Genomic DNA, 21389 nt, shown 5'->3' with positions numbered 1-21389 from the left:
TATTATTTTAGATAGAGGTACTCAGTTTACCTCTTACTGTTGGAAGGTTTTCCAGAATGGTCTTGGCACCTAAGTTTATCTCAGTACAACTTTTCATCCTCAGACAGATGACCAGGCGGAGAGGACCATTCATACCCTAGAGGGCATATTAAGGGCATGTATTATAGACTTTAAAGGTAGTTGGGATGACCACTTACCTTTGATTAATTTTGTTTATAACAACAGTTATCACTCTAGTATTCAGATGGCTCCATTTAAGGCTCTCTATAGAATGAGATATAGGTCTTCTATTGGTTGGTTAGAAGCAGGTGAGGCTGTAGTGATAGGGCCAGATTAAGTATTTAAGATGATGAAGAAGGTTCAATTGATTCAGGAAAGGCTGAAGATAACCCAAAGTCATCAAAAATCTTATGCAGATATGAGGAGAAGAGATCTTGAGTTTGAGGCTGGTGATTTGGTCTATTTGAAAATTTTGCCTAGGAAATGAGTGAAGATATTTCGCAAGAAGGGAAAGCTCAGTACCTTCTATGTAGGTCCGTATAGGATCTTGAGTCATTTTGGGAAGGTACCTTATGAGCTAGAGTTGCCTGTAGACTTGGCATCAGTACACCTCGTGATTTATTTTTCTTTGTTAAAGAAGTGTGTTAGTGATTCAGCTGTTGTTATTCCTTTAGAATATATGGATATTAAGGATATCCTTTCCAATGAAAAAGTTCTAGTTGAGATCCTTGATCATCAGATCCATAGACTAAGAAACAAAGAGGTTCCCTTGGTTAAGGTTCTTTGGAAGAATCAATCTGTTAAGGGTGCCACTTGGGAAGCAAAAGCAGATATGCACACCAAGTACCCTCATCTTTTCTCCGCAAACCCAGATCCAACTTGATGTAATGACTTTCCTTAGATTGACACTTTTTCATTCTCAGTTTTAGCTATGTAACCAATTTCAGTCATTGCATGCATTTACAAAATTAGTTCAGTTCATGTATCGTGGTTCAGACTCAGTTATGTAATCATGTTTCAAGTCATGCATGTTCAGTATATAATCTCAGTTTCCTCAGTATTTTTAGCTAAATCTGTCTTATTCAAGGATCACTGTTTCCAAGGGGGAGATATTGTAATACCCTGTATTGATCTTAGCTCAATTCAGCTCATAGTTGCATGTTAAGGGGTCCAAGCCTTGGAATTTTCTCTAAGTGTTGAGGACTTAGTCATTTTCAAGACCCCTAAACTTCAATGATTTTATTTTTAACCTTTTCGACATTGGGATGTTGATTTTTGAGTTGATTCATGATCGAGGTTGTTCCAACTCGGGTGATTTTTGAGATTTTCAGATGAGGTTTGGGACATGTTTGTGTGGCCGAAATTGTGCAGCAACGCGTTGCTCTCACAAACAGTGAGGAGTTGTACAATTTTTTGCTCCTCCAGTGAAGTAAGCTCTGCAGTGCATGGATCTATCCCGTACAATGCTGTATTTGAGTCATTTCCCTCACCCTATTTTGTCCATAACACCAATTGGGACTTCCAAAAGGGAATTATTTGCCTCATTTACCCAAATTGCTCTCAAGAAATCCTCCTTCTTCCCCAAGAACAATTCAAGCTTCATTCTCAAGAAATCAAGAGGTTCAAGTTTTTAGTCCAAGAAACCTTTAAGAATTCAGTCGTTAAGGTATGTGGGATATTTATCCATGGATCTTTTTTACCCATGAACCCCAAAAACCCCCCTTTGGCTTAATTAATGAATTTATACATCTTCAAGTAGAAATAAATCAATGAATCCCTTGTTAATTCAATAACAAGTTATGTTTTCAAGTGTTTCCAATTGGAATGAATCATATCATGCTTTGAGTGTTGCAATTTCCATGTCATGTTCAAGTGACTTTTATGTTAAACCTCTAATTTATGAATTTAGACATGTATCATATTTTTTTCCTTATGTTTAAGATATTTCCATGTTTAAGTTCATGATTTTCACATCTTTGATGAAATGTCCATTCTTTTGGGTTTGAACCATGATCCCATACTATAGTTTTTAAGTATTGTTATCATAATTTATGGTCATTCATTGTTTGTGTATTATGAACACCCAATACCTTTGTGTTTTACATGATTTCCATTTTTCAATACAAGTCAGTCATACCATAGTTTTAATATCATATTCAAAACACCATGATCATGTTGAGCCTTTTAAATGTATATGTTATAATTACCTCAAAATCTGTATGTACTATCATTTTCATAATACCATAACCAGAGCTAATCAGTTATCAATTAGCAATGCATACACCAGTTAGTATTTTAGTATCTTTCAGTTTGGAGTAGGATTTAGCACTGAGTGGGAAGTATGGGTTCAACGCATCCTACTTCCCCAAAAACTACATGCCTCTGTAGGTTTATGTTTAGGGGCCTCGCCAGAGAGTGTTTTTCCTTGCCTAATTTGGGAGTATTTTCCCTTTCCTAATATGGGATTAGTTTCGTGATCACGCTAGTTCAGGTTCTACTCTGATGGAGAGGATAGAACAACCCTTTACAACGTGGGCCAGATATTAGAATCCATGATAGCTCACATAGTTTATGTCGGTTACATGATCGATCCCACATTTTCAGTCAGTATTTCAGTATATCTCAGTCCAGATTTGCCTGACCAAGTGTACAGATCATACTTATAGTTATTCAGTGATGCATATTTCAGTCTTTCAGTTTACAAATTATTTTAGAAATATGTTCATGCTTGGTCTTGCATTCTCAGAGTTTACATGTTCATGCATTTATGCTTTGTTACTTTATGTATATTAGGTAGATCATATCTCATATACCAATACAATTAAAGTACTGATCCCATACTCTTCTTTGTGCTATGTTGTCTTATAACATAGGTTCAGACGCTCAGTTTCCCAACCGCTCCTAGACAGCTCAGTGTATTCAGCAGTAGTAGTCTGAGTCCTTGTCTATCGAGGAAATGATCTGTTTATTTTAATTACTTTAATATTTTCATATGCTCATCCAATTGGAGTTAGTTGGGGTCTGTCCCATCAACTCTTCAGTCAGTTTAGGGGTTTTTAGACACTTAGTTAGACTGTTAGTCAGTCATTTCAGTATTATCAGTTGTTATCAAATATTTTAGACATGTTTTAATTTGTATTTTTGTATCTATTTGTATAGTATTTTATTAGCTTATTTTTTTGCATACATTTAATCAGTGTTATTATATTCAGTGCTTATAACAAGTACCGGCTCATAGGTTAGCTTGTGGTTATTTGTGACCATAAGCACCGTTGTCGCGACTAGGGGGTAGACTCAGGTCGTAAAAAAACTTGATATCAGAGCCTAAGGATTTAAAGTGTCCTAGGGAGTCTGAAAGTCGCATTGAGTAGAGTCTTGTGCATGAGTGTGAAGTGTGCCACACTTAGGGACAAGAGGCTACAAAATATTTTAGGAAATTTTCCCTTCTTTCAGTATTTGTGTTGTGAGGAGGAGAATGAGCTCTATTAAAACTCTCTTTTCTAACTCATCTTGTATTCCGTATACAGGCTATGCCTCCTAGAAGAAATAATAGAAAAAGGAATGGGGATTAGCTTGTGTCCCACCTATTAAGAAAGATCCCCTAAATGAGCATATTTCTTATGCAAAAATCAGGGCTGCTTACACTACCTTAGCCCATTTAGTAGCTGATAAGAACAACCAGTAAGTTATTGGCCCAGCCAATCCAGTGGAAAATATAGATACAACTAGGATTTGAGATTTTACCTAGATGAATCCCGCTTTGTTTTTGGGATCCAAGTCCTAAGAAGATCCACAGGAGTTTCTTGACATGGTTCAGAAGGTGACAAATATTATTGGTGTCACTTCGAGTGAGAGTGTCGAGTTGGCTACATATTAGTTACAGGATATTGGTCACACCTAGTTTAAGAAGAGAAAGGAAGACTGAGGTATGGAGACAGGGCCTATTGAGTGGAAGGAGTTTGCCACAACTTTCTTAGCCAGATTCTTCCAATTAGAATTGATGGAAGCTCAAGATCAAGAATTCATCAATTTAAAGCAGGGTAATATGAGTGTGAAGGAGTACTCGCTTAAGCTCACTTAGTTGGCGAGGTATGCTCCTACTATAGTGGTAGATAATGGGTCTAGAATGAGTAAGTTATATCTGGTGTAGCTGATAATGTGGTCAATGATTGTAGGACCACCATGTTGATTAAGGAGATGGACTTATCTAGAATTGTGGTTCATGCACAGCAGATCGAGAAGGAGAAGCATAAAAAGGGGAAGAGAGAGAATAAAAGGTCCAGAATAGGTAGTTTTAATTTTTCTCTATGAAGGTCTAAAGGTGGTAACCCTCCTCAGTTTCATCCAAAATTTTAAACCCCAGCTCCATCTTCAGCTTAGGCGCCAGCGCCTAAGTTCAAGTGAGACAGTCATAGAGTGCCAGCCTTTAAGTACTAAGGTAGTGTGAACAATGGTCATACTAATCCATTCTGCAGGAAGTATGGTAGGAATCATGAGGGTGTGTGTAAATCCGATAGTGTTGTATGTTTTTGATGGGGCAAAACAGGAAATAGCATCAGGGATTGTCCACAGGCTGTGTAGCAGGATCAGTCAAATCGTCCTTCCGCTCCAGTCAGTCGCCCAACTTAGCAGGGCATCACTTTTGGTGCCATTAGTGGACAATGCCAGAATAGACTGTATGCTCTCTAAACTCGGCATGATCAGGAATGTTCTCCTGATATGGTGAAGGGTACGTTACAAGTCTTTCATCTTCATGCTTATGCCTTATTAGACCATGGAACTTCACTTTTTTTGTGACTCCTTATATAGATGTCAACTTCAGAGTCAGTCCCGAAACATTAGTAAAATCTTTCTCAGTGTCTACCCCAGTGGGTAAATCTATCATAACCAGACGGGTATATAGAAATTGCCTGGTCACTATGTCCTAGAAAGTTACCTTACTTGATCTTGTGGAGTAAGAATTTATTGATTTCAATATTATTCTCGGCATGGATTTGCTCCACTTATGTCATGCTTTAGTTAATTACAGAAATAGGGTCGTTAAATTTTAGTTTCCCAATGAATTAGTCATTAAATAGAGGGGTAGTACTTTAGTGCATAGGGTCCAGATTGTTTCTTATCTTAAAGCAAGAAGGATGATATCTAAGGGGTTCATGTACCATCTTGTTCGAGTCAAAGACTTTAGTTCTACGACTCCAAGTCTTGAGTGAGTTTTTATAGTAAAGGAATGTCCTGATGTGTTCCCTGAAGATCTTCTTGGAGTTCCTCCAAAAAGGGAAGTTGACTTTGGAATAGATCTCCTTTTAGATACCCAACCTATCTCTAGTCTACCTTATAGAATGGATCCAGGTGAGCTTAAAGAGTTGAAAGAACCATTAAAATATCTCTTAGATAAGGGTTTCATCAGGCCCAGTATTTCTCCATGGGGTGCTCTAGTATTATTCATGTGTAAGAAAGGTGGTTCTCTCAGAATGTGTATCGATTATCGTCAGTTGAACAAAGTCACAATCAATAATAAGTATACACTTTCCATAATTGATGACTTGTTCAACCGAATTCAGGATGCCAGTTACTTCACTAAGATAGACCTAAGATCCGGCTATCATCAGCTTACAGTGAGAGAATGTGACATTCTGAAGACAGATTTCAAAACTCGATATGGTCACTTTGAATTCCTAGTTATGTCTTTTAGATTAAAGAATGCCCATGCAGCTTTCCTGGACTTGATGAAAAGGGTGTTCAAACAGTACTTGAACATATTCGTTATAGTTTTCATCGATGATATCTTTGTTTATTCCCATTCTGAGAATGATCCATCTAATAATTGTGTTACAGACCCTTATAGCATATCAGTTGTTCGCCAAGCTCATTAAGTGTGAATTTTAGCTATGATTAGTAGCTTTCCTAGGCTATATTATTTTCAGTGATGGTATTAAAATTGACTCAAAATATTGAAGCGGTAAAAAACTGTCCTAGACCCATTTCTCCATTAGACATTTAGAGTTTCTTGGGTTTGGCTGGCTATTATAGATGAATTTTAAAAGGGTTTTCTTCTATTGCACCCCCTATATCGCGATTGACTCAGTAGAAAGTCAAATTTAAATGGTCAGATTCTTATGAGAAGAGTTTTCAAGAGTTGAAAACTTGACTTACTTTTGCCCCAGTCTTGACTCTGCCAGATGGTTTAGATAGATTTGTAGTTAACTCTAATGCTTCCAGAGTTGGTATTGGTTGTATTTTGATTAAGAAGGTTAAGGTCATAGCCTACCCCTCAAGACAACTTAAACCCTATGAAAAGAATTATTCCACCCATGATCTTGAGTTGGCAACTGTTGTTTTTGTCTTGAAAATTTGGAGGCATTATCTTTATGGGGTTCATGTGGATTTGTTCACTGACCATAAGAGTTTATAGTACGTGTTCATATAGAAAGATCTGAATCTTCATCAGAGAAAGTGGTTTGAGTTATTAAAAGATTATGATATGAGTGTGTTGTATTATTAGGGCAAGGACAATCTATTGGTGGATGCCATTAGCATGTTGTCTATGGGTAGTATTGCTTATATTGAGAAGGATAAGAAAAAGTTAGTTCAAGAGGTTCATCATCTTGCTTGATTCGGTGTTCGGTTGGTTGATTTAGTTGAAGGTAGTATATTAGTTCAGGATGGTTCAGAATCTTCAGTGGTTTTCAAATTAAAAATAAGGCAATATAGGGATCCGAGTTTGGTTAAGTTAAAAGAGGCATTTAGAGATCAGAAAGTAGAGGCTTTCTCCTGAGGAGGGGGGGGGGGGTATGCTTTATTTTTAAGGTAGGTTATGTGTTATGTGTGTTGTGTGTTGATGATTTGAGACAACGAATACCTGTAGAAGTGTATCGTACGCGTTACTCTATCAATCCAATAATATGTACCAAGATTTGCGGAAAATCTACTGATAGAGTGGTATGAAGAAGGATATTGCAGAGTTTGTGGTTAAGTGCCCAAATTATCAGTAGGTCAAGGTTGAGCTCCAAAGACCTAGTGGTGCATTGCATGAGTTTAGCATCCCCACATGGAAGTGGGAAGTGGTGAACATGAATTTTGTGATAGGGTTGCCTAGTACGCGTCATTAGCATGATTTTATTTAGGTCATTGCAGATAGAATGACCAAGTCAGCTTAGTTCTTGTCAGTTCATACATTGTATTCAGCCATGGATTATGCGATTATGCTAGACTCTATCTCAGAGAGTTAGTTAAATTGCATGGGTTCCATTGTCTATTTTTTAAGATAGAGGTACTCAGTTTACCTCTCACTTTTGGGAGGCTTTCCAGAAGGGTCTTAGTACCCAAGTTCATCTCAGTACAACTTTTCATCCTCAGAAAGATGGTCAGGCAGAGAGGACCATTCAGAACCTAGAGGAAATATTGAGGGCATGTGTTCTTGACTTTAAAGTTAGTTGGGATGACTATTTACCTTTGATTGAGTTTGCTTATTACAACAATTATCACTTAAGTATTCAGATGACTCATTTTTGGTGCTTTATAGAATGGAATGTAGGTCTTCTATTGGTTAGTTTGTAGCAGGTGAGGCTGCAATGATAGGGCCATATTTAGTATTTAAGGTGATGAAGAAGGTTCTGTTGATTTAGAAGAGGTTGAAGACAACCCAAAGCTGTAAAAAATCTTACGTAGATATGAGGAGAAGAGATCTTTAGTTTGAGGTTGGTGATATGGTTTATTTTAAAATTTTGCCTATGAAAGGAGTGAAGAGATTTCCCAAGAAGGGAAAGCTCAGTCCCCGCTATGTAGGTCCGTATAGGATCTTGAGTCATTTTGGGAACGTACCTTATGAGCTAGAGTTGCCTGCTGATTCGGCATCAGTACATCCAGTGTTTTATGTTTCTTTGTTAAAGAAGTGTATTGGTGATTCATTTGTAGTTGTTCCTTTAGAAGATATAGATGTTAAGGAAAACCTTTCCTACAAAGAAGTTCCAGTTGATATCCTTGATCGCCAGATCCGTAGACTAGGAAACAAATAGGTTCCCTTGGTCACTTTGGTGGAATCAGTCTATTGAGGATGCCACTTGGACAACAGAAGCAGATATACATACCAAGTATCCTCATCTTTTCTCCACAAACCCAGATCCAACTTTAGGTAACAACTTTCTTTAGATTGACTCTTTTTCATTCTCAATTTCAGCTATGTAACCAATTCCATGTTATTACATGCATTCACGATCAATTCAGTTCATGTATAATGTTTCAGACTCAGTTATGTAATCATGTTTCAAGTCATGTATGTTAAGTATATAATCTCAGTTTCCTCAGTATTTTTAGCTAAACCAGTTTCATTCAAGGACGACTGTTCCCAAGGGGGAGATATTGTAATACTCCATATTAATATTAGCAAAATTCAGCTCACAGTTGCATGTTAAGGGGTCCAAGCCTTGGAATTTTCACTAAGTGTTGAGGACTTAGTCATTTTCAATAATCCTAAACTTAAATGATTTTATTTTTAACCTTTTCGACCTCGGGACGTCAATTTTTTAGTTGATTCATGATCGGGGTTGTTCAAAGTTTGTCTCGGGTGAGTTTAGGGATTTTCAGATGAGGTTTGGGACATGTTTGGATGGGAAAAATAGTGCAGTAATGTGTTTGGTCTGCAACGCATTGCTCTCTCCAACAATGAGGAGCCCTACGATGCGTTGCTCTCTTCAATAGAGTAAGCTCCATGGTGCATGGCTCTGTCCCTCATAGTGCTCTTAATTAAGTTTCCAATGGGCATTTGAGTTATTTTCCTCACCCTATTTCATCCATAACACGAATTGGGACTTCCAAAAGGTCATTATTTACTTATTTTACCTAAATTTCTCTTAAGAAAACCTCTTTCTTCCCTAAGAATAATTCAAGCTTCATTCTCAAGAAATCAAGAGGTTCAAGATTTCAGTTCGAGAAACCTTCAAGAATTTAGTTGTTAAGGTATGTGGGATGTTCATCCATAGGTCCCTTTCACCCATAGAGCCCAAAAACCCTCCTTTGGTTTAATTCATAAGTTTACACATGTTCAAGCTAAAATAAATCCATGAATCCCTTGTTAATTCAATTACAAGTTATGTTTTCAAAATTCAATTACAAGTTATGTTTTCAAGTGTTTCCAAGTGGAATATCATGTTTTGAGTGTTGCAATTCCTATGCCATGTTCAAGTGAATTTCATGTTAAATCACTAATTTATAAAGCTATCCATGTATCATATTGTTTACCTCATGTTTAAGACATTCCCATGTTCAAGTTCATGATTTTCACATGTTTGTTGAAATTTCCATTCTTTTGGATTTGAACCAGGATCCCCTACTATAGTTTTTTTGTCATCATAATTGATGGTCATTCAGTGTTGGCGGGTTATGAACACCCGATACCTATATGTTTTACATTATTTCTATTTTTCAAGTAACTAGTCAGTCAGATTATGGTTTTAATATCATCTTCAGAACACCATGATCGTATTGAGCATTTTTAATTTATATGTTATAATTACATCAGAATTCGTATGCACTATTATTTTTAGAATACCATGATCTGAGCTTATTAGTTATAAGTGAATACACTAGTTTGTATTTCAGTGTCTTTCAGTTGGGAATAGAATTTAGCATCAGTGGAATTTATGGGTTCAAAGCATCCTACTTTCCCAGAAACTATGTGCCATTATAGGTTTATGTTTAGGGGCCTGGCTAGAGAGTGTTTCCCCTTTCCCAATATGGGCTCAGTTTAGTGATCATGCTAGTTTAGGTTCTACTCTGATGGCAAGGATAGAACAACCCTCCTCAACGTGGGTCAGATGTTGGACTCCATGATAGCTCACCTGATTTATGTCAGTAATGTAATAGCTCCCATAATTTTAGTCAGTATTTCAGTATATCTCAGTCCAGGTTTGCCTAACCAAGTGTACAAATCAGACTTACAGTTATTCAGTGATGCAGATTTTAGTCTTTAAGTTTACAGATTATATCAGAAATATGTTCATGCTTGGTCTTGCATTCTCAGAGTTTACATGTTCATGCATTTATGCTCAGCTACTTTATGTATATAAGTCAGTCCTCATCTCATATACCAGTACATTCTAAGTATTGATCGCATACTCTTCTTTGATCTATGTTGTCTTATAACATAGGTTCAGACGCTTAGTTTTTCAACTGCTCCTAGACAGCTTAGCATATTCAGCAGTAGTAGTGGTGAGTCTTCGTCAATTAAGGATATGATCTGTTTATTTTAGTTATTTTAGTATTTTCATAAGCTCTGTCAATTTGAGTTAGTTGAGGGTCTGTACCATCAACCCTTCAGTCAGTTTAGAGGTTTTCAGACACTTAGTTAGATAGTCAGTCGGTCATTTCAATATTATCAATTGTTATCAGATATTTCAAACATATTTTAATGTGTATTTCAGTATCCAGTTTTACAGTAATTTATCATCTTATTTTTTAAATACGTTAAATCAGTGTTATTATATTCAGTGCTTACAACAGTTACCAACTCATAGGTTAGCTTGTGGTCATTTGTGACCGTCAGCATCGTTGCCGCAACTAGGGAGTAGCTTCGAGTCATGATGGTTTTAAGGGATAAAAAATCCTAAGATGATGGATTAGGGCAATTTTATGGATAATTTTTTTGTTATTAATCCCTAGTGGTTAAAAAGGGACTAACTAATTGAAATGGGGATGTAATCTTGTTGTTATAGATCAAGAATAAGGTGAAAGAGAAAGAAAAGTCTAGCCTATAGACTAAAGGTGATTTTGAGTAAGGAATCAAGGTAGGTTATGATTTATTTTAGCAAATAAACTTGCTTGACTCTGTGCTTATACGTGAATTGAGTATTTGTGATTTATTTTTAGCACTACTTATGATTATTGACTGCATTTTCATATTCATTCATATTGTTGATGATGAGATGATGAGATTAAAATGATGATGTTGTTGATGATATTAATGATGGTGAGTTGATAATATGATGATGATGATATATAAATCATGATATTGTTGATAAGATTCAGAAGAGAAAGATATGATGCGCATATCTTGCATTCATATAGTCATACATATGCATTGAATGTTTATGATCATATGCTGTGATACAACTTGCTGTTGAAATTGACTAAGTGTAAGCATACATATTATGAGTCTGTACTTCTTTTAAAGTGAAGTTTTATAATTGTATTATTGTGTTTGATTATGAGTTTCAAGATGATCACTTTACATTTATTGGATTTACTTATTTGTATGGCATTGAGAGTGCCCGAGCGCACACATAAGTGTACGTGATCTTATCAAGTAATAAAGTGGCCTTCAAGAAAGCCGAATATCGATCTCACAGAGACTTGAATTAACAACGATTTAATCCTTGTTCACCATTTAGATTAATTTAGTGCAAGAGTAACCAAAAAGAGAGTTTTGAATTTTGTAAATTGAAAATAAAGTAAACAAAGTGTAATTTCAAATACTTGAGACAATCAATGGGAGAAAACCGAGGGTTAAAGCACTTCAAACAATTATACTATGCTATTGAATTTCATTCGTTAATTTACTTATCTTAGTTGTTGATTCGTAGGGTTAATTGCATGATCATAGTTTTTCAACCTCTAATCTTTTACCTAATGTGGACATTACAACTACATGGTTGAGAGGGGATGTAATAATCCAATAAAGTGAATTAAAGCTATCCTCCTACGGTTGAATCAAGTAAGGCATCTAAGTACATCCATATCCTAGACGCTAAGTTTAATCCTTTAATTTATAAAAGAATAAAAACTCAAACTTTGTTTATTCCCATGTTCTATCTCCCTATTCCCTCTTCCAAGATCAAAAGGCCGACAATATATGTATTCTAAGGGTCGCGAATCCTTAAAATAATTAAAATAAGAATAAACAAATAATCAAATATGATAAGCAAAATTAATCGAAATTTAATCCAAAATAATAGTACTCATGTTCTTGACTTTAACCCTAAAAAGAGGATTTTAGCCGATAATATTTATAATCATGATCCAAATAATTGAATACATAATATGAAAAACTAAAGAATAATTAGACTAATTAAAACCTAATAAAACCGTGTAGCAGCTCCGCAATTTTTTATCCAATCCGTGTCCAGCGTATCCTTCTTGTCCAATTATGTGTCCACTCATTTTTATAATTAATAATGTCCAAGTCTTCCCAGTTGTGATCAGCTGCCCACAATTATATTCCCACTTATTATGTGAATTGGAATTTGGCACGTGCTCCTAGAAAATTTCCAACTAAGATTCCCTCTTTCTTTTCCTTAAAATGCGTGAAGTGTCAATTAAATTAAAAATAGGACAAAGTCCTTTCAGTGTGTCCGCAACTTTAAATTTGCCATGCATAATTAGCGATGCGATGTGTCAATTAATACGTCGATGAACTGGCAGAACTGGTAATGTCGACGCGACGCGTCGATTTCGTGTTGACTCACTGGAATTTACTTTTAAAATTTTGATTAAGTGTTGAACGTCTTATTCTTTGCCCATGCCTTTTGTTGTATATTTTCAATGAATTTTTGGCCTTTAAATCATCAACATATCACCGTATTTAGTTCACAGAGTCTCCTACAATATCATACACCAAAAATTAAATATCCAAACAACACAATATTCCCAACAACAAATCAAAACAAAAGTTAAGATAAGACAAATTCGCAATGATCTTTTACTTATTATTCCGACTCATAACTTAATCAAATTAAATTTTGCCCATTAAAAATAAGTTGTTCCACTCATAGTTACACGTTTAAAATATTTGAAATAAATTAAACACATTAGATTCCAATGAAGCCAACTAGATACACACCTAACTCAAGCTAGTAAAACTAGTTTTTTGAGTTGAACTCTAAATTACTTAATTAAATACAAACTTGTTTTAAAAATACTTTGGATATCGTAGTCACGCACTTGGACACTTAAATGCTGATTTATATCAATATGAACATGTTAAGCACTCAAATTTCTCTCAAAACAAGGAGAAATAGGCTAGATTAATGATGCTGAAGTGTATAAAATCACCTCAGATCATCACCCCACACTTAAATCCTTGTTAGTCTTCGAATAAATCTTTACTTCTAAGCATAGAAATCTGAGGTGACGCTACACTTCTACTAAAATGAAGACACTCAAGCTAGTACTACAATGACTACACGGAATGCAAGTTACTACACTAAGCATGTTACTTACACAATTGAAAGCTCATGAACACTACTCCAAAACATCTTACCCTTAAGAATTGACTCAATACATGGCAAACTCATGCTTATAATTCAATCAAAGACATCATACAAATTACCCACATTCATCAAACATGTGCCCCTCACAATAAAAGAGTTACCCATAATCACTCAGAATAATGCAATTTATAACATAATGGGTACAAGAATCAAATTACACTCACTCTCACAAAGAATTCACAAGTTACACACAATGAACCATAGGCTTTCCCTTAGTGTAATGCTCCACTAATAATCGAATGTAAAGCTTAGGATCAATTAGGTCTTTTTTGGGTTGTAATGTAAGTTAAGGGACGGGTAGGAACTATATGGGAATAGTGACTAACCTCTCTAAGTGCTTTAATACAGTACAAAAATCAATCTCTAACAACTAAATTACACCATTTTTGTCTATCCCATTCTTTTATTTTTGTCTCATCTCTTCTAAGCATTTTCACAAATACTTGGTGGACGCATAATTTACTGCCACATAAATCAATTTTTCTATTTTTTACAATAATGACAGTATTTCTAACATCAATATATCGCATTCATCCACCACACATCAATTATAAACACTAATAATTATTACCTTGGGGCATCAATTTCACATTTTTCTTCTTCAATTTCTCAAACTCCTCACTAATTTAATTTTTTATTAAAGCACTTAGGAGCTTTTTGGATCAAATTATGGTTTATCAAGGAAGGGATTAGGCTACTTATGAGGTTGTCAAAGAAAAAGTGAAAGGCTCAATGGGAGTTAACTAGGATAATGCATAAAGGGTAGATAAAATAAAAGGAATAAAACAAGGCTATCAAAGAAATGCCTATATCATCTCCTAAACCCACATTCTTTATTTCGTTTCACACATACATAGAGCATATTCTAGACATCACATGCAACAATGAATATGCCAAATATCTCACACGCATATGGCACATGCTCCAATAAATAGAATCATCATAGACTCCCAACCAAACAATAGCATGAATTAAAATTTAAGCCAAATAGAAAAAAGAGTCATAAACTTGAGCCTCGGAGTTTCAAAAATAGCAATTCACATCAATCAACATGTTTTTACAAACAAACCCACTTGCATCATGTAATAAAAATAGCACCAACAAGAATATCTCACTTATTCCTAACCTTAAAAATTTTAAATTGAGCCAAAAATTGAAAGTTTTCCCGTCACCCCACACTTAAAAATCTACTTTGTCCCTAAAGTAAAATTTTAAAGCAAGAGATAGAAATACTCTCTGAGGCCTCTATGCCTAGCTAGTAGCATCTTTACACATAAATGAGATCCATGGTACCCCACACTCAATCTTTGTAATGCTCTTTAGCTCAAGTTTATGGAACTTAGACTTTCCATCAACTTGTAAGTCAACAAAAATAAAACTACGTGAAATAAAAACTAAAAATAAAACATACCTAATTAACTTGGGTTGCCTCCCAAGCAGCGCCTATTTTAATATCATGGCACGGCCATATCAACTCAACCATATTCCTTCAACCTTTTACTCCTTTTTGGGAGCTATTTTTTCATTCGTTTCTGACCTCTTGAGTTTTCACTCTCAAGGTCAATATTTTTCTTCACTTCAACCTTCACCATGTTGGTAAATGGTGGTTTCATCTTAGGCCTCTCAATCAGGTAATTTGAAGAGGTCTTTTGTGGACTAGCCACCCCACGCTTATCCCCTTTAATAAAATTGATCATGTATAAATCTTTATATAAGGGACTTTCAATGGGTGCTTTGTAAATATCAAATACCACCTCTTCATCATCTACCCTCATCTTAAGTGTGCCTTCTCTAACATCAATCAAGGCCCCTTCAATTTCTAAGAATGGACGTCACAATATGATTGGTACCTGTTCGTCTGCTACAAAATCAAGAATGAAAAAGTCAACAGGAATAACAAATTTACCGACCTTAATGTGGACATCCTCAATTATTCCTTCGTATATGTCATGGAACCATCTTCTAACTGCAAAATCACAGTGGTCGATCTAGGCTTTCCCAAGCGTAATTTTTCAAATAGAGATATGGGCATCAAATTTATACTTTCCCCTAAATCCCTCAATGTATGGACCTCTTTACTCCCGATTTGAATAGGGATGGCAAACTTTCCCTGATCTTTCAATTTCTTGAGAATTTTTTGTGTCATTACCATACTACACTCTTCAATGAGTATTATAGCTCCAACATTCTACAGTTTCACCCTCTCGCCACCACATCCCTCAAGTACTTTGCATACTTAGGCATACTCTATAAAATATCTAGCAAAGGTAAGTTAATATGAAGCTCTTTGAATGTATTAATGAACTTTTTAAACAGAGCATCCTCTTTAATTTTTTTTCTTCCAAGGGAAGGGTAGTGACAGCCTCTTCTTCACTTCTTCTACATCCTTTTTTCCTTCAAGTACTTACACTTTCTTCAACTTTCGGAAACCCTGTCATTTAATTGTTGGGTTACCACATCAACATCTACCTCCTTTGTTGCCTTAGAAGGTTCTCCTTCAAGCTCTTTGCCACTACTTTAGGTGATTGCTATAACTTGCTTTGGATTTTCTATGTCAGCCGGCAATCCACCTTGTGATCTTATATTCAGTACCTGTGATAATTGGCCCACTTTTAATTCTAAACTTCTTGTGGTCGCTTGCTGATTTTGTATATCTATCTTTTGACTTTTCAGATCTACAAATAATTGTTCTTGACCAGCTAAGATTTGTTTCAATATTTTTTTATGTTGCTCATTGACTGATTCGATAAGGCCTGTGGCTGTGGGGCATTCCATAGCTGATATGGTATCTGAGTTTGCAAATTCATGTTGTAAGCATTACCATAATTTATCCTTTGAACATTACCTACATACATCAAAGATTCTAGATTTGATGCGCACATGGCCGCTAAATGGATATTATTTTCGCATACCTCACACAAACCTGCAGCTTGTTGTATAACATTTACTGTGACTGCAGGTTGTGCTGCTCCCAACTTCATACTGCTAAAATAAGTGTTAATCAAATTTCGTAAGGCAGAGACCTGTGCTGATAGGGATGTGAAATAGTCCACCTCCAATACTCCCACAATTCTTTTTGTGGAACTTCTAGAATCTGAATGCCAATATGAATTTTCTAGTGCTATGCAGTTCAGCAATACGTATAGCTCATCATAAGTTAGCTCCAACGCTTGACCACCTGCAGCTGAATCTAGCAAAATATTCGTATTGTGATCAAGTGATTCTACAAAAGTGTGAGCAAGTACCTCATTCGACTATTGGTGATATGGACACTCCCAAAGAAGAGCCTTGAAGCGTTCCTAAGCATGATCGAGGTTTTCATCAGGCTTCTGTTAGAAGCTCAATATTTCACTGCGAAGTCTCGCAGTCTCGCCTGATGGAAAAAGTTTGATGAGGAACTTTCTGGCTAAGTCATCCCATGATGTGATTGAATTGACCGGTTCCGCATTCAACCACCTTTTTGCTTCCCCCAAAAGTGAATGGAGAACAGTGTCAATCTCACATAATCTAGAGTCACCCCAGTCGGAGTGAATGTATCAGTAAGCTTAATGAAAGTCTGTAAGTGGACTTGTGGATCTTCATGTGAAAGCCCTGCAAACTATCCACTACTAATAAGAAGCTGTACCATATTGTGTTTCAACGCAAAATTCCCCCTAACTGTCGGTCTTTGAATTGGGAAAGTCAAGTTCGTCGGAAGTGGGACTGACACTTCCCTAACCTTCCTACCAATTGCTTGTGGTTCAGCCATAGGAACAGTATTCTCTTGGCCTTCTTAGAATTAAGGAATTCTAGGGAGAAGGATTTTTTCGCTCTTGCGTTGATAGTAAAGTTGCTCAGGTTTTGGGCTTGGTTCTACCGACTCCGGATTCCTTGCCAGCTTATAAACTTAGAAAGCTGTCTCCTGCAAACACAAAAACAAGAACAATCATAAAAATACCAAATAAATTTAAAAGTAAAACTAAAACAAATAATTGCCAAAATACAAGTCCCCGGCAACGGCGCCAAAAACTTGACAGCACCCGAGCGTACATGCAAGTGTACATGGTCTTATCAAGTAATATAGTAGCCTTCAAGAAAGCCAAATATTGATCCCACAGAGACTTGATTTAACAATAATTTAATTCTAGTTCACCGTTTAGATTAATTTAGTGCAAGAGTAACTAAAAAGAGAGTTTTGAATTTCGTAAATTAAAAATAAAGTAAACAAAGCGTAATTTCAAATACTTGAGACAGTCAATGGGAGAAAATCCAATGTTAAAGCACTTCGAACAATCATACTATGTTATTGAATTTCATCAGTTAATTTACTTATTTTGGTTGTTGATTCGTAGGGTTAATTGCATGATCATGGTTTCCCAACCTTTAATATTTTACCTAATGTGGACATTACAACTACAACATTGAGCGGGGATGTAATAATCCAATTAAGTGAATTAAAGCTATCCTCCTACGGTTGAATCAAGTAAGACATCTAAGTATATCCATGTCATAGAAGCTAAGTTTAATTATTTATTTTATAAAAAATAAAAATCCAAATTTTATTTATTCCCATGTTCTATCTCCCTATTCCCTCTCCCGAAATCAAAAGGTCGACAATATATATATTTTAAGGATCGCGAATCCTTAAAATAATTAAAATAAGAATAAGCAAACAACCAAATATGACAAGCAAAATTAATCAAAATTTAATCGAAAATAATAATACTCATATTCTTGACTTTAACCCAGAAAGAGAATTTTAACCGATAATACTCATAATCATTTGGCACGTGCTCCAAGAAAGTTCCAACTAAGATTCCCTCTTTCTTTCCTTAAAATGCGTGAAGTGTCAATTAAATTTAAAATAGGACAAACTCTTTTCACTGTGTCGGCAACTTTAAATTTGCCATGCATAATTAGCGATGTGACGCGTAAATTAACGCGTCGATGAACTGGGAGCACTGGGAATGTCGACGTGACGCGTTGACTTTGCATCAACTCATTAAAATTTGCTTTTAAAATTTTGGTTAAGTATTGAACGTCTTATTCTTTGCCATGTCTTTTGTAGTGTATTTTCAATGAACTTTTGGCCTTTAAATCATTAACATATCATCGTATTTAGTTCACAAAACCTCCTACAATATCATACACCATAAATTAAAATACACCATAAATTAAATATTAAAATAAGATAATATTCCCAAAAACAAGAGCTAAGATTAGACAAATTCACAATGATTTTTCACTTATTATTCCGACTCTTGACTTAATCAAATTAAACTTTGCCTATTAAAAACAAGTTGTTCCACTCATAATTACACATTTAAAATATTTGAAATAAACTAAAATATTATATTCCAATGAAGCCAACTAGACACACACCTAGCTCAAACTAGTAAAACTAGTTTTTCGGGTTAAACTCTAAATTACTCAATTAAATATAAACTTATTTAAAAAATACTTTGGACATTATAGTCATGCACTTGGACACTTAAATACTTATTTGTATTAATATAAACACGTTAAGCGCTCAAATTGCTCTCCAAATAAAGCGAAATAGGCTAGAATAATAATACCGAAGTGTATAAAATTACTTCAGATCAGGCGTTAGATTGAGTCTACCTATAATGCCACTACAAGTACTTGTTGATGTACCGATGCCACATGTCCTCTTCTTTTTGTATAATGCAGAGCTTGTTCTAACATTTAAGATGAGACCTTAACTCTAATCAGCAATTGTAGATTTTGATTTAAAGGTACGCATCATGACTGGGAGCTTTTGTATATTCAGCTTATTGTTCATGTCCCTTCTTTCGAGACTAAGATACTCCTTTATGTTATTACCATATTTCGAAAATTCATTTAGTTTTAGACTTGAGTATTCATAGATGTTCTTGTATTGTGCTTAAGGTCTCAGGAGTCACACCCTATTTTGAACTGGTCAAAATAGTGCACAACATAAAGTGGTTTAAAAATTTATTTTTTAGAGTCAACACCTAAATTTTAAAGAAAAATTAAGAAAAACTATTTTTTTTTGTAAAACTCAATTTTTTGGTCTTTGAAGAACATTTGAGATTCTGAGCAAGTGTTTTGATTACTCGAAAGTAAGGTGTTAAACACTCTTCAGAGCCTATCTGAAAATAGCTCTTAAACTCATTCTAGAAAAATATATGAATATTTTTTTTTTTTTTTTTTGCTAAAATGGTGATAACAGAACCGCTATCATTATTTGGTAAAAGAGAACTTCAAGAAATATTATGTGCGCCTACTACAATATATAAGGGCATAGTATTCTTATTGTAAAATATGTATGTGTATATGCATAAAAAATGAAAAGAAGGAAAGAAAAGTTAATAATAATCATGATGGTAGAAAAGAGTTACATGTATTGTATTAATATTTGTTGAAAGACATACTAAACTTAAAATATTAAATTTATATTTGTGTCTAAAGTAAAAAATATAATAATAAATGTGTGTATATATATTTTAAAGTGCATGAAGATTTTCAAAGCTAAACACAACTTGAGATATCATTTACGTGAAGAATCCTCATTCCTTTTATTTATGAAAATTTAATGGATGAAAATAGACAAAAATTATTGTAAAAATAAAATAAACATATATGTTGTATATTTGAAATAAAGTATAAATAATTATAACAATATGTCTTGTGCACAATAGCATGAAAACATATATATCATGAGTTTGAAAAAAATTCCGAATCTTAAACGAATGCAAATTTGATTTTTGAAATAAACATATTCGATAAACCAAACACCTTCTTTTAAAAACTTCGAATTTTAAATTCTTGCGCCATTTCCACAATAGTATTGAACTCTCAATTTATTTTGAGAAAATGTTGAGATTGCGACATTCGTTCATACTGAAAAATGCTTTGAGGAAAATTATTAGTTAAAAAACTTATTCAAATTTTAAAGTTACTAAAACTCTTTTCAATAGAAAAAAAAATCTATTTTTATGAGTAGATTAATCCCGTGTTATTTAAAAAAATGCGAGAACATTAACCTACTTTAAACGACACTCCACAAATATCAAAGTAATATAAAAATAATAAAATAATTCCAATAAAATAAGAATACTTGATTATTGTTTCAAGTATCAAAATCCACTAACATAATAGAGATAATAAGTAAGAGGAAAGGGTTAAGAGATACTAGACTCCTAACGGAGTTGAGCTTCTAATCTACGAGACTCCAAGTGTAATGATCCTAGCAGTAGTTGACCCGATGCTATAGGTCATGATGAGTTCCATTGTGGAACTCTAACTCTCAGGTTGCACATGAAATTAAAGAAAGATAAAGATTAGAAATTCGAATGTCAAATAATAAGTCAAGAAAGATGGAAGATGCAGCTCGGACCAGGGCCTCGTCGTAATGAGCATCCTAAGTCCACCAAGGACCAGGAACCACCCCTTTAACCCAACCCAATTACCTTATGCATCTTTAGACGAGCTGAATTTCGAGCATATAACAAGATTGTGCAATACTCCCATGAAGACTGTGGGATAAGGTCACAACCATGACCGACCCAACCAAGTCTATCCATACCAAACCAACCACCCATACTATACCAAACCAAAGAGAATATCGAAACATAATATGAAAATTAACCCCAAAATGTAACACGATGGAAAAGTAAGAAATTATGTCAAATGATGCCAACCTCCCAACTTATTTCAATGCCAAGGACGACACCAATACTAATCCCACTCATTCCAACTCCCAGACATACCACAAAGCTCTATCTAAAAGAATACAAATATCCGATTGAGACATGCCCCTAACTTTAGCCAAAATCAATATCCGAAAAGAAAATAAGAAGTCTAAGAATGTCCAACATAAAATGATGCCTTCTGAAATGATGAAAGATCAAAACTTCTATCCAATAATTTGTCACCAAATAAAGTACTATGAAGGAGGAGTTGAACGTTCAGTTCCTGCATAGCGTTAGTATACAGCCGCCAGTAGATGGGTTAGTGAGTGAACACTAGCATGAATCTTGGGATAAGAATAAAGTAATGTCAGTTATCAAAACCAAGTGAAAACCATCCAATGCAAACAACCATACATATATATAAGTTATATGAAAAGGGACCGAGTTTAGCATACCATTGAAAACCTTAACC

This window comes from Capsicum annuum, chromosome 10, assembly GCF_002878395.1.
Source record: "Capsicum annuum cultivar UCD-10X-F1 chromosome 10, UCD10Xv1.1, whole genome shotgun sequence".
In the NCBI taxonomy this organism is placed as follows: Eukaryota; Viridiplantae; Streptophyta; class Magnoliopsida; order Solanales; family Solanaceae; genus Capsicum; species Capsicum annuum.
Note: the sequence above shows the minus strand (reverse complement) of the source record.